Here is a 14,472-nt window from a genome sequence, read left to right as displayed (position 1 = left end):
GAAAAACCCATACAGTATAGTCAACTATAAAAGGCCCTGACATGAAAAATATGAAACAATTCAATTGAGAAAACTAACAGCCTAATTTATAACAAAGCAATTTACGAAAAACAAATATGACGGAACTACAGGCTCCTGACTTGGGACAGACACATAAAGAATGTGGCGGGAGTAAACATGTTTGTGAGTGATCAACCTTCCCCCTAACCTGGGACAGTGATGTTACAGCACAACATAAAAACATCACTATTCAGAAGAAGGATATTTTTCTCTGATGGAACGTTTTTGAATTAAATATATGCCTCCATAAGATATCCAAAGTACTTGCTAATGACATATTTTAAAACAAAAAAATATACAGCCAAGTAGGCTAATAAGATACATCTGCCAATGTAACACAGTAGGTATATTTGATCCCAAATGAAATTGTTTGGCAGGGAACATTCAGCTGAGTGGGTCTAAAAAAAAACCATCATTATGTTTGCCCTAAACTTTTAGTCTCCTAGGATATCACCAGCCCAGTAGCCAGTAATTCAGTACCAGAATTAAAATACATAGATCATTGATCTATTTTGCTGCTAAAAAATTTAGAAAATCATTGTGAATTATAAGAATAATCTACCTCATGAAAAGCTAGGATTCCTTGTTTTAGGTTTGGCTTTTCTTGCTGTCCATTTTTGGTTTTATCAGCTTGTCTTTATTTGCATTAGCTTTTCCACTTTCAAATATGTGGCCTCGAGCATAACTGAAGATACATATATTGTCAAAATGTGCATTTTGTGGCGGTAAAATGGTACCATTTGATTATGTTAAAGTTTGAAACACCAAATACATAAGAATTTGTGAGCATCAAGAATAAAAGACACAAATCCGATAATGTCTGAAAGTGTTTCTGTAAATTCAGAAATTATTGCATGCATTTATTAATGTGATTTTTAAAGAATGGAGAAAATTGCGAGATTAATTTTTACGATTTCTGGAAAATCTGCATACAGATATATGTATCAGATATCAGAATGCGAGTTCTTATTATTGTGATTCTCATCCAGTCGCATTACTTGAATTAATTAAAACCTCACAATAATTTCTGAGTTTTCAGTATCATATCATATGCATAACATTTAACTTTGTTTCTATGGATACACATCTCTTACTGTAATTTGATATTAAGTGTTTCTCTCCAGCTATTGCAAAATATTCAAAAATCTGACAGAATTGCAATTTCTTGTTTTATCTAATCAAAGTGTTCAACTGGTCATAAATTTTAACAAACTTCTATAAAGAAATGCAGTCATTTTCTGCACTGTTGAAGCATGATTTTTCATTTTCATTAAAACAAGGGACTGATTATTTATTTTCACAATTATATTTATAATATTTGAAAACACAATTTTTAAATTCATTTTTTTATTCCTAAATAAATAATACATGTATAGTCAAGTCATTATGTACCATTAAATCAGAATTAATCCTTCTCCTCTGGACATGCTGGAAGTGAATCTTCTGAATTCCCAACTGCATATATTGCATACGTACAAGGTATTAAAGGTGGGCTGTAACTAGCCTCTTTTAAAAGTAATGGCAAAGAAAATGGCCAAGCGGAGTGAGGCGAAAAAAATTTCGGCGAAGGGTTTGGGTCATGCAGCTGAAGGCCCCAAGAAGCTATAGAAAAATGATGCAAAATCATGCAATCTGCGTGTTTCCCAGACCCTTTCTTAATCTGAAACACAAGTTCTGTTTTAATTATTTTTTCAACAATATTTTGGTCTCAAAGCAAAATATATAGATTCAGTGTAAGACTTATAGTTTTTAGGGACAACATCAAAAGACCAATATGTAGGATAAAGCAAAAAATGTAATTCACATATCTAAGTATGTGGCTGCTGTTTTTTTTTTTTTTTTAGTGGTGTTTTGGCTTGCAGAAAATCTTTCATACCTGTCAATTATTTGTTTCTTTTTCAAATTAAGTTAAGAGGGGGCTGATGGATACAATTTAAAGAAGTTTGTAAAATTAGATATAAAGTCCTTAAATAAAATAAAACTCAAGTTTAAAACTAAATTACTAAATTACAAATGGAATGCAACACTAAGAGAATAAAGAAGGGCAATCAATGAACAAAAGACAAACCCAGGAACAGATAAAACACAAAACAACAAACAATAGACAAATAACACTGAAAACTAAAAATAAATGAGAAACATGGATCCCGAAAAACTGGGGCTACGTCAGAGGGTGAACAGAACTTGCTTCTGGCAAGACACTCGCCGCTAAAAAAATTTGATATGAAGACAAGTTTTTGTTTTTGAAATTTCCTACATGAGGTGTTTGCCTTAATGTAGTTTCAGCCCTGTAATAAAAGGGAGGTAAATGTTCCTGAGACAATATACCTCAAGTTAAATGAAACCCATTTTCAGACATGTCAAGTACATTAATAATTATACATTGTATTATTGAAAGATTTTGGAAGTCTTTCCCGAAAAAATATGAAAAAAGACGAGTTTTGGAAGAATCTGGTGCCATCTCATACTTAAGAATAGCATGTATTATAAAATGGCTTAAAAATCCTGCCGAGTTATTTATTTTCAATACATCGTAAGTCAGGTTATTTATTTTCAAACTACCACAGAACAAACTATTTATTTTTGTTATTATCAAGGCTGAGTTATTTATTTTCAAAATCCTCCTGCCCCCTCCAACCCCCCCCCCCCCCCCCCCCCCCCCCCCCCCAGAATATCAAATGGTCGTCCCCTTATGAAGGTATGGCTTATTTGTTTTATATATATTGCTATTGTAAAGAGCCATTTGAAAGGTTAGAGGTAGTAATTTTTGAATTGCTATAAAAATGTCCAAACAAATTTTCATACTATCTTTCTTTTAATAAGTCTTCTATATTTATAAGAATTAGGCACCAGTTTTAAATGAAATATTCAGTAAAATATATGTAAAGTTACAATATGTTGTTACTGATAAGTTTCCAGGGGGAATACTCTATATTCCTCAAATTGATAAAACTCACTGTCTTATCTCCCTTTAAACTTCATGAAAACATAGTTTAGCTAAAAGTATATTTCATGGAGTATTTTAGATTTTAAATTTATGACAACTTAAGTAGAAATGTCTTGGTAACAACATTAAAAAATAAATAACACAGACATGTTTTAGCAATTCCAAAATTGCTACCTTATCTTTTTAGATGACACATAACAATAAATTTATTCTTCAAAATTTTATGCTTGTAAGTGTGGTTTATTTTATCACTTTGCACTTTGATATGTTGTTTTCTACAACAATTCCCCTTTTATTGTCATAAATGTTCTTATTCTACTACTATCTTGTTTGAATGAGTATATATGTGCTTAAATACCCTTTTAACTCATTTGAATGCCTGTTTTGAGGTCTTCAGTTTATATAACAAAGAATTTCAAAATTCAGGTTAACACCTCTCATGGGGTATATCCCCCATAAATAGGGATAGTTGGCAGGTCTGATTGCAATTGGGCCAGACGTTTAAATGAACTGCAATAGATGGAGAGAAACACTTTTAGTCAAGTCACAGTAAAACCACTTATTTATCTGTTAAACTGTATGGTTAGGTACTCTCTATTGAAATTGTACGTAATGGTTGATTTTGGAGGAGTTTGTGTAGGGGAGATGACGGTGGGTCTGTTGAGTTGTCCCATAGTTTTAGTAATTCCTGTTATATCTTTTATATTTTGACCGATTTTTCGAAGGAAAAATCGGTTATTTATTCGGGGATGTACGGCGGGCGGGCGGACGGGCGGCTGCTAAACAGTGTCCGTTCATTAACATGAAAGCGCTTTGACGAAGTTTTTTCAAATTTAGATATGTTGTTTCCTGTGACTAAATGAAGGTCAAGTTCAATATTCACGATTTTAGCTTTTCTCGTTGTTGATTTATAGTCCTTTCCCAAGAATTCAATTTTTGATGTAATACTTATTAATTACTCCATTTCTGTTCAAAGGGAAATAACTCATTTTTTAAAAGGTTTTTAAAAGACATTGTATGAATGATAAATGACATTTTTGATTTTTTTTTCTTTTCTTTGGTAAATTGTTAGAAGAATTTTATGGTAGGTTTGTTTGTTATTCTGTATAAACTAATTTTCTGAATGCTATACATATTTTTTTTGTTGAAGTGAACTCCTTTAATTAGATATTAATCTTTTTATTAAAGGATATATTTCATTACATTACATTGTATAGACAAAGTTGTTGACATTGATAGATAAGTTGCAGATCTATATTAGTTTGTGACAGATGAAAGAAAAAATATTTTGAACTATTAATTATATTTGATTATAATTTGAAAATAGATATATCTAATTTTAGTGGTTTAATCATATCTAATTTTAGAGAACTATGTTTGCTTTATTAGTTAAACCATTTCTGTTAAAAGGGAAATAACTCAAACTTATTCCATGAACCAGTAATGATAACATAAGTTCATTAGTTGTCAAAATTCCTTTAGAAATATTTTTTTTAAGTCATGTGTGTTTTGAAGGTAGATGTCACAGTTGTTATGTTGTATTTTATTTTTGTTGTGTGTCTTAATGTTTAATTTTTACATGATCTTGTTTGGGGGTTCATATTTGCAAATATCATTTTCATTATTAATTAGATAATAATCTATTTTAAATATTCATTCACAATCCAAATTCAGAGCTGTTTTAAGCTTAAATGTTGTGTCCATACTTGCTCAACTGTTCAGGGTTCGACCTCTGCAGGAAAATCCGGTTTACTGTCACTCGACAGCCTCTTGTTATATGTATTATTGTTGAATTAAATTTGAATCTGATTAATGTGTAGAACCTATTGCGGGATCGAAGAAAATACTACAGACGTCCCATTTTTCTATTAATGATCACTATCTCTGCTTGATGACTATCAGTCCCAAAAGAGATTACAATCCAATAAGCAGTCATTGTGTCAATGTTCTGCATGAGTTAGATATTAAAGTGTTTGAATTGAACGAGAAAGTTATTCTCGGGATTACTCAATGTTATATGCACGTTTAATGAATCTCCTGCATTCTGAAATTTCAATTTAGCTTAAATAGATTTAATTAACTTATAACTGAAGGTACCCTGGATAAACCTCCTACATTTGTTTAGGACTTTATTTCAAATGAGAATATTAAAAGTAGATAATCTGAAACTGTTTAAGAATGATTTCATCCAAGTGAAGTTTATCTAGTACGTTTACTTCTAAACTTTGATTCGAGCAATTGTTATTCTTTTGATTTTTCCTTAATCTTGGATAGCAGATTAGATAGAATGATTACTTATTGAATCCCACCAATTTCCTTTACAAATAGAAAAACAAGTTAACAAATTCAATTCTCAAAGTAGAAAGATAAAGATTAGGAGAAAACAAGAATAACCCATTTAAACAAAAAGCACGTAAGAGAATAAACAGGAAAAGTTAACAATCGACTTTTAAGCATGCACGAACTTAAATGATTGCTATGTATGTGGGATATAGTTAATTAAAATCTTAAACAACCTCTGTTCTTCTGTCTTGTTTAAGATCTGCTATTGTTGTTTCTGGTTGTATATCAGTTTAAACCGAAATCTATTTGAAAGAATTCCGGAGGGCTGTAGGATAAAAAGTCTATTTGAAAAGCTACCTCTTTCTCCTATCTTTTAAAAATGCATGTAAGGTTGGTAAACTTTTGAGACAGAGGATTTTTCACAAATTGAGGTTGGATTAATTTCAAACAATTCAAATACATTCTAAATTTACAGGCGCATGTAGGATTATTTTTGGGGGTGTTTAAATTTTCTTAGTAAATATTCTCCAATATTTCAGATTATTTCACTAATCTAAAGTGCCCCTTCTCATATCCATATTAAATAACAATAAAAATAGTAGAATACCTCCCATTCTTATTTCCCACTAAATATGATTCATAACATTTGTGATGTTTAGCGAATTTTAACTTTATATAATTAGTGAACTAAAACTGAGGATAATTCCGAAACTAAAATGGTTGCGTTGTTTTTTGTTCCGGAAATTTACATACCATCTGCCCCGCCGTATTGAGGTTTACCAAAGTCCATTTCAACTGATACGTTATACACGTGCATGTTCAATTTGTACATTTTGCATTCATAGGGGTAGATTCCTAATGTAAACAAAAGTCTCCCATCGGGATGATAAGAAGAATTAAGTCGAAAAATCTTACGGTTACCATCACGAGTTAGTTGATCCATAGATGATCGAAACGAATTAAGTGACTATGGCAGGCTTAAATCATAAGACAACAATACAAGTTGTTTAACAGTTTAACCTGTGAATTTACCAATCATGTCCCATGTTCTATATCATTTTCTTCGGAAAATACCTGTACCAAGTCAGGAATATGGCAGTTGTTTTTCACTTGTTCCGTTGATTGATAGTGTTTGAATTTTTCAGACTTTCATATGGTTTTTGTACTGAGTATATATTCGCTTTGTTTGGTTTGCATACATATCAAGAGCCGCTTACTATGTTGACGCCGTACCAGTTTCAGCTCTTTTCTGAGTCAACGCGCCTCCCTCTGTTTTTCTTTTTCGTTTGGTTATATATTCACAATTGATTTACGAGTTCAGTATTGCTAAACTTCTATTGCCTTTTTAGTTATTAATACTATGAGATATTGATATATTGTCTAGGTTTATAACAGAATAAAATTGAGAATAACTGTTTTAATAAAACTAGCAGACTTTCACAGGCACTTGTCTTTGAAATATTTTTTTCAGAGACAAGTGCCGGTAGCAGCCTTTGTATTAAAGTACACAAATATATATTTTTAAGAATACTAAAACATAATGTCGAAAAAGGATGAAGGAAAATCCAAATGACAAATACCTTAATATTTAACGATATGACGGACGAACACCTGATATGTTATCTTAAGAATGAAAATACTATACTACAATGTTTACACAGCAATATTGATGCTGTTTGTGTCATAAAAATATAAATAAAAATTGACTCAAAAATGTACCTGCGCCCACCTGTTTGTCTCTCCAATCGTCGGAAAATTTGTTATATCTTATCGTATTTAATTACAATCATAAAAAGATGTATCATCACATAAAAATGTAGACTACATATATGCAGTCAACTGGAAAGATTTTCATGAAGTCATCAGTAATTCTAAAATCTTGATTCAGATAAAATCCAATCGGATTCAATTAGAATGTACGAAACTGAATGTTTATTGTGTTAAACATTAACTTTATACAAATTGACCTTGTTAAATAGCTGTACATGTGGAGCAGGATCTGACATTGCCACATCATCGTATCACTTATTAATTTTCATGTCTAATGAAATGATTAATCGTTAAATCTGGATATAACCAAATTTTAGTTTACCGGTTGTCGTTACAAATTAGTTTTTAATTATACTCCATTTCTTTCTAATTTCAAACAAATTTGACATGGTAGTCTGTTTGATATTGAAACTCTGTACTCCTTCAAGTGATTTGATAGTTCTTCCGGTACTAGATGTGGCCTACTGATCGTTGATATGTTAGTCTATTGATATACATTTAGTTTAGTTCTATTATGGTTTACTTTTACAAATTGTGACTTGGATTGAGAGTTGTCTCATTGACACTCAAACCACATCTTCTTTTATCTACCTAACCACACTTAGATGCAGAAAAAACACAACTTGAAAGGTATTTCCAACAATAACTGCAGATTTATACTAGATGAAAATCAAAGTTCCTTGCCTCGTGCAATTGTTCTCTTGCCTTTACACTAGTATCATCATTCTAAACTTAGATAGATTGAAATAATAATTTTTTTTATAAAAAAAAAAAATGACCAATGTAAATACAGTTATCTCGTTTAAGGAAGACACACATCATACTTTGAAAAAAAAACTTGATTCAAACAAAAAGTTCTCTTAGACCGATACTTGATTTGTTTATTGACAAAATATTTGCTACTATTGGGAAACGTTTTTTTCTACAGACAGTAGGTATTCCAATGGAAACCAACTATGCTTCTCATCTTGACGACATGTTCCTTATTCATTTGAGACAGACATTTTACAGGACCTTGTCTGGGAGAAAGAAAAGGATCCAGCATTATTAGCTTTATTGATGAATTATTTTCCAACAGTCGTAGCCACAATCCTGTTCCCGTTATTTCGATTATGAAATCACCAAATGCGACGTATCAACTAATTTGTACATGCCATGAGCAAAACGACGGGTGATACTAATGAATTATGATCTGCTTAAGCTTCCGGAGGAACTGATTTCACACCCGTTTTTGTTTTCTTGGGGAGGGGTGGGATAGTCGTGTTGCTCAGTCTTTAGTTTTCTGTGTAGTGTTTTCGTCTTTCTTTTTGCATTTTTTATAATGTAGTCTGTTTTCGTCGACTTATGATTATTTTATTGACCCCTTGGGATTTTCTGTCCCTTTTTCGAACAATAATGTCCAAGGAACGATGTAGTCACGATATCAACATAATCGATATCTTTGTATCGATATGAATAGATAAGCGAAGTTTACCAAAGGGATAATCAAACAACTGTATACAAAATACAACATAGAAAACTAATACAAGAGCAACACTAACCCCACCAAAAGCCAGGGGGTGATCTCAGATGTAAGCAGATTCTGTTCCACATGTGACACCCTTCGTGTTGTTCATGGAAGTTCAAAACTGGTGATAGTCTAATTTGGTAAGTCACATTTCCTGAAAAAAAGAATGATTGCGGATAAGATTATTGGTATATTTCCGTCGTCATCTTTCCACTTCAGCACTTAATACTCTTGGTTTGAAATCAAACCTTTATCAAGGAAATCATGATATGAAATGCAAGCTGTGGAATATCGCATCAACTCGGAGATGTAAATTCCATATGCAGGCGCTGCTGGAAGTGGTGAAGTTGAAATCATCCCTTCTAAAATTTGTTTGACTGTTATGGAATATCTGTTTCACAGATGATAGCGGATATGTTCTCATTGTCGTAGCCACAATCCCGTTCTCTTTTCCTCGAATGTTACCTACCGAATTAGATTTGTCACGGGTTTGTACTTGCATGAGTAACACGACGAGTGCCACATGTGGAGCAGGATCTGCTTACCCTTCTGGAGCACCATAATTCACTCACGGTTTTAATTGGGGTTTGTGTTGCACAGTCTTCAGTTTACTATGTTGTGTTTTGTGAACTGTTGTTTGTCTTTTCGTCGTTTTTCGTTTTTTGCCATAGCATTGTCAGTTTGTATTCGAATTATGAGTTGGAGTATCCCTTTGGTATCTTCCGCCTCTTTTTTCCATTACAAACGACACATGTTTCTGATTAACCAACATCATGATTATGTTACAATATTAGTACCATTCTGGGTTTTCAGACTAGCACAGTAAAACTAGTACTGAAGAACAGTCAATAAACGTTTTAAATTTTTTTCAGTGTGCATGAGGGTTGGCGCATTCAAACATGTTTAACCCCGCCACATTATGTATGTGTCTGTCCGAAGTCAGGAGCCTACAATTCAGTGGGTGTCATGTGTTGCTGTATATAATTTTTTTTCGTTCATTGTTTTGGTACATAAACCGTTAGTTATCTCGTTTAAATTGTTTTACATTTGTCATTTCAGGGCCTTTTATAACTGACTACGCGGTTCGGGTTTTACTCATTTTTTGAAGGCCGTAAGGTGATATATAGTTGTAAACTTCAATGTCATTTGGTCTCTGGTGAAAAGGTTTCACATTGGCAATCATACCACATCTTCTTATTTTTATATTGACACGTTTCTTTTATAACCTTCACCTTGAATTACTTTTAACAATTTAAAGGTAACTACAAATCAAATAAATTTCGGAACTCTTTTTTTTTCACAATACATGACTATTTAAGTTAAATTTAGTATTGTAAGTAAGAAAAATGCAAAATACTCTTCCTGGTTTGTATAATAGATAACAACACCATTTCTGAATATCAACGTATTGACCCTTAACTGTTGATCGATATACTTTATCACGTTTACATGGTTTAGAAGGAAGGTAATTGTTCAAGATTACGTTTAAAAATAAAACGCTTGAATAATAGTTTAATGAATACAAAATCAAGCAGCATCTAGTATACCAGCAAGTAAGTAAATTATAAGAGATAAAAATATGAATTTTCTTGTTTGTAAAGAATATAAACATTATGCCACATTGATTACACCAGTTTACACATTTACTAGGTTAGTTTTATACATACGATTTTAACTTAAATATGATTCATACTTCACTTAAGGATCATTTTTTGACATTAAGTCCATCAAACAATATATCGCTTTATGTTATTCATAAACGAAAACCAGTTAAGGTTTTCATTAGAACCTGATGATTATTTTTAGTTTTAAGACTAAACAGTTTAGCTCTATTGCACAGTAGAAATTGTTTTATCATTCATGCAGGTTATCAGTTACTCACATAATTCGGATTGGAGCACCACTTAAAGGACATTTTTTGTCGAAATCCGCAGTAAGAGCATCAAAACATATCGCTATATGCTATTTATAAACTATAACCTTCTATAGCTTACTGTGCGATATGGGTTTTGCTCATTTTTGAAGGCGAACGATGACCTATAGTTGTTGCTTCTATGCCATTTGGTCTTTGGTGGAGAGTTGTCGCATTGGCAATCATGCCACATCCCCTTATTTTTATATGTAATAAGTTTTGTTTTTCATCGGAGTTTTCATCGGAGCCTGTTTAGCATTTTGCTTGTAAGACTAAACAGCTCCGCTGTACTGGGCAGTAGAAAACAAATGGTCAATCATGTAGGTTATTTTGATATGCTTTATAAGAGACAGCAGTAGTGTACCGAGGTTGTAATCTCATAAATCAATTTAAAAGATACAAATCAAGGTAACAAGTACTGAGGGAATCGAATGAATCCCAAAAGGAGCGAGCCGTTATTGTCTTTATGTTCGGGTGTAGGTGTAAACAAACGATCAACAGGTAAACTACTCTAACCAAATTGAATTATAAATATATTTTAATTTCACGTTATAACTGTGTCACTGTTTCAAGTAAATTATTAGCATTATAAGTTATTCTGTGTAATTCTTTTATCTACCTATCAAAAACTAAGGAATTTGTTATTACTTAGTAAAAATATTACTGTGAAAAAATTGTATGTGTGTTTTATTGGAGTGCGGTATTTTTGCTGTTTTACTTTTTACTAGATGTGATTTCATTTGTCAAGATGTCCGTTGCATTATAAAGTAATTTAACATAGTACATGGACAGTTTTCTCAAAAATTTACTTGAATATAGAAAACAGAACTAAGAAATCAAAATATTCAACTCGTGACCGATCAACACTTAAGAGTAACTCATACGCTACGGACATTCGTGAAATAATGTATTGAATGGTCACTCAATCGATATTTTTCTCTATTTGAATTCTCGAATGAGTCATTTTATAGATTATGCAGGTAAAAATGCAAAGCAAGTTCTCAACAAAAATTTACATTTTTTTTTTTATAGACAATGAATATATATTTAAGGAATAATTTTACTGAGTTGAAGAATTGCCACCTTCAATTGGCGATTTGATTGTCACAAATGCAGTTGTACTGGCGATGCGTAGCGGTGTCGGTATAACGGATATTTATGACCATCAAATCCAAATTGACGGCGGCAATTCTTCAACTCAGTACAGTTATTCCTTAAATATATATTCAACTACAGTACTGTTATTCCGATACTATTGCATTACAAAAAGAAAACAAATACTGAAGACCTTGAAAAAAATCATAAAGTTGAAATAAAATAAAATTCCGCGAAACTTCAGAAACGATTTTGGCGCTTAAATGTCATGGCAAGACATGACATCATACAGATTGAAAATACTAAACTGAAGGTTATTGCGTTACTTCTACGATTCAAATTTGGATAAAATCACATCAAATCGGCGTTTTTGAGGTCGGAGTTGTTCAGTTTTCTTGTATATTGTAGTAATCGAATAATTATTGAGCCAAGCAATTCAATATGTCGGTTCACTCCTTAGTTTTGACATGTCAATTGTTGATTTGAAGGTAAATTTTGACCAATGAATAAAATTGCATTAGAACTAGTAATTGTAAAAGGTAAATTTATGCAACAGTAGTTTAGTTGTGATATAGTCGAGCGTTTTTATTCTGTCGGATTATGTGGACTTCCCCCTTTTTTAATATACCTTGGAGTTTGGTTGTTTTCTTATAATACTTTTTAACCTATTTTCAAATCTCGTAAATCTATTAAAAGAGGGGCGAGAGATACCAAAAGGACATTCAAACCCATAAGTCGAAAATAAACTGACAACGCAATGGCTAAAAAGGAAAAAGACCAACAGACAAACAATAGTACACAAAACACAACATAGAAAACTGAAGACTGAGCAACAGGAGCCCCATAAAAAAACTGGGGGTGATCCGGAAGGGTAAGCAAATCCTGCTCCACATGTGGCACCCGTCGTGTTGCTCATGTTAGTACAAACCCGGTAATAAGTCTAATTCGGTAGGTCACATTCGGGAAAAGGGGACGGGATTGTAGTTACGACATTAAGAACATATCCGCTATCATTTGTGAAACGGATATTCCGTAACGGTCAATCAACTCGTGATGGCGTCCGTAAAATTTACGAAGGGATTATTTCAACTTCACCACTTGAAACTCTTAGTTTGATAGCTTCATTGTGAGCAGCAACCCTCTATCAAGGAAATCATGATAGGAAATACAAGCCCTGGAGTATCGTATCAACTGGGAGATATATACTCCGTATGCAGGCGCTGCTGGAATGTTGCTACATAAAAATGGAAAGTTCACAATTGGGAAGCTGAAATCATCTCTTTTGTTATAAAATTTTGTGTTTTCAACCGACCCTCATTGTCAATTTCTAGATGTAAGTCAAGATATGAGACAGACTTAACTGTATCTGTTGTATCCTTTATCTCCAGTTCGATGGGATAGATGCGTTCAACATAGTCACCAAATTTTGAATTATTTAGTGAGAGAGCATCATTTATGTAGCCGAAAGTGAAGTTAAAGGATACTGCAAACTTCTTTTCTTTCTTTCTTTCTGAGAAGTTCCTGTATGAACTCAGCCTCATATAAATAAAAGAACAAGTCGGCAAGAAGAGTAGCACAGTTGGTTCCCATGGGAATGCCGATTGTTTGTCGAAAAACACGTCCTCCAAACGTAACAAATATGTTGTTGATCAAGAAAATCAGGCATCTTGATAATGTCAGTTTCAGAGAATTTTTTGTCAGAATCAGAGTGATTTTTTACAAATTAAGAAGAATTTATCCCTTTCTAAGACCAGATACTTGTATCCACGTTGGCCATTCTTTTTTATGAAACAAAGCGGCACCAACTCTTTTAATTTGTCTTTTAGTTTGGAATGGGGAATACTTGTGTAAACTGTAGAAAAGTCATATGTTTTAATACTATTGCAAGATGAAAGAGTCTTAGATTGTATGTACTCTAAAAGATCTTTGGAATTTTTTAGTATCCACATCTGATTCACGCCACCTCTAGAATAGGTAGTTTCACAATAACTTTGAATCCCGGCTTTGATTGCTGATGAAATTGATGTTAATAGTTTAGAAAGAGGTTCCGTGGAGCACTTGGAAGACCCAGCAATATACCATTGTTTGTAAGGACACTTATGTAGTTTAGGTATCCAATACAGTGATGGAAGATCCAGTTCTTCATCGTTGGTTGAAATTCCAAAGGAACATAGAATAGACCTATGATTATTCAGGATTTCCTCTTTAGTAAGTGTCGTGGGGTTATATGTTAAGTTTACAAGTGAATTGTCAGTACCTAATTCATTTATCAAGCAGTTTATGTAATGTGATTTACACACAAAAACGATGTTGTTTCGGGCTTTATCTGCGGGGACAACAACATATTTGTCATGGAGGTAGGACAAGTGTTTAGCAACATTTGGGTCTTTAAAGATTGATGTAGCATGGGTATTAATAGACCCATTCAGTTTCTTAATTCTGATTTGTATCAACGACCTCAGAGCCATTCGGAAAGAATATCTACGTCTTCTTTCTTGCGTTTAACCCATTGCATGGCATAATCCCCGACTGAATCCATCAGTATTTTGAAGTTGTGTTTCCAATTGATGGATTTAGGCTCACGATATTTCGGGCCATTGATTAACACATTTCGCAGAGAAGTGTTATTGATAATGTTTAGGTCACCAGGAATAACGTGACCAGCCGGATTATATATGAATAGGAAACTAGCACAGGTGGAATCAGGAGGTTTAGACTTGAAGTCGTCAATATTGAGATCCTGCAACACGTGTTTGTAATTGAAAATTTTAGTTGCAATTGGTTTGGTATAGGTGTAAGAAATGATAGATACAGACTGATCTTTAAAATAGGGAGGTATTTTCGAGTGAACTAATTTATGACGAAGAATATTGCTTAAGTTGATGGCATCAAGACCTT

The 14,472-nt window shown here is 32.8% G+C and overlaps 1 protein-coding gene across 3 annotated transcripts in view; it reads left to right on the top strand.

Moving 5' to 3' along the window:
• Positions 1-9,908: 9,908 nt before the first annotated feature.
• LOC127710442 (heat shock 70 kDa protein 12B-like) overlaps positions 9,909-14,472 on the top strand; it is a 45,127-nt gene continuing 40,563 nt past the window's right edge. For all 3 annotated transcript variants that reach the window (XM_052216281.1, XM_052216280.1, XM_052216284.1), the window contains exon 1: positions 9,909-10,120. The gene's annotated coding sequence lies outside the window, so the exon portion shown is untranslated. The remainder of the gene's footprint in view (positions 10,121-14,472) is intronic.

Source organism: Mytilus californianus, unplaced genomic scaffold (genome assembly GCF_021869535.1).
Source record: "Mytilus californianus isolate M0D057914Y unplaced genomic scaffold, xbMytCali1.0.p SCAF_8, whole genome shotgun sequence".
NCBI lineage: Eukaryota > Metazoa > Mollusca > Bivalvia > Mytilida > Mytilidae > Mytilus > Mytilus californianus.
This window is presented reverse-complemented; position numbering and strand designations above follow the sequence as displayed.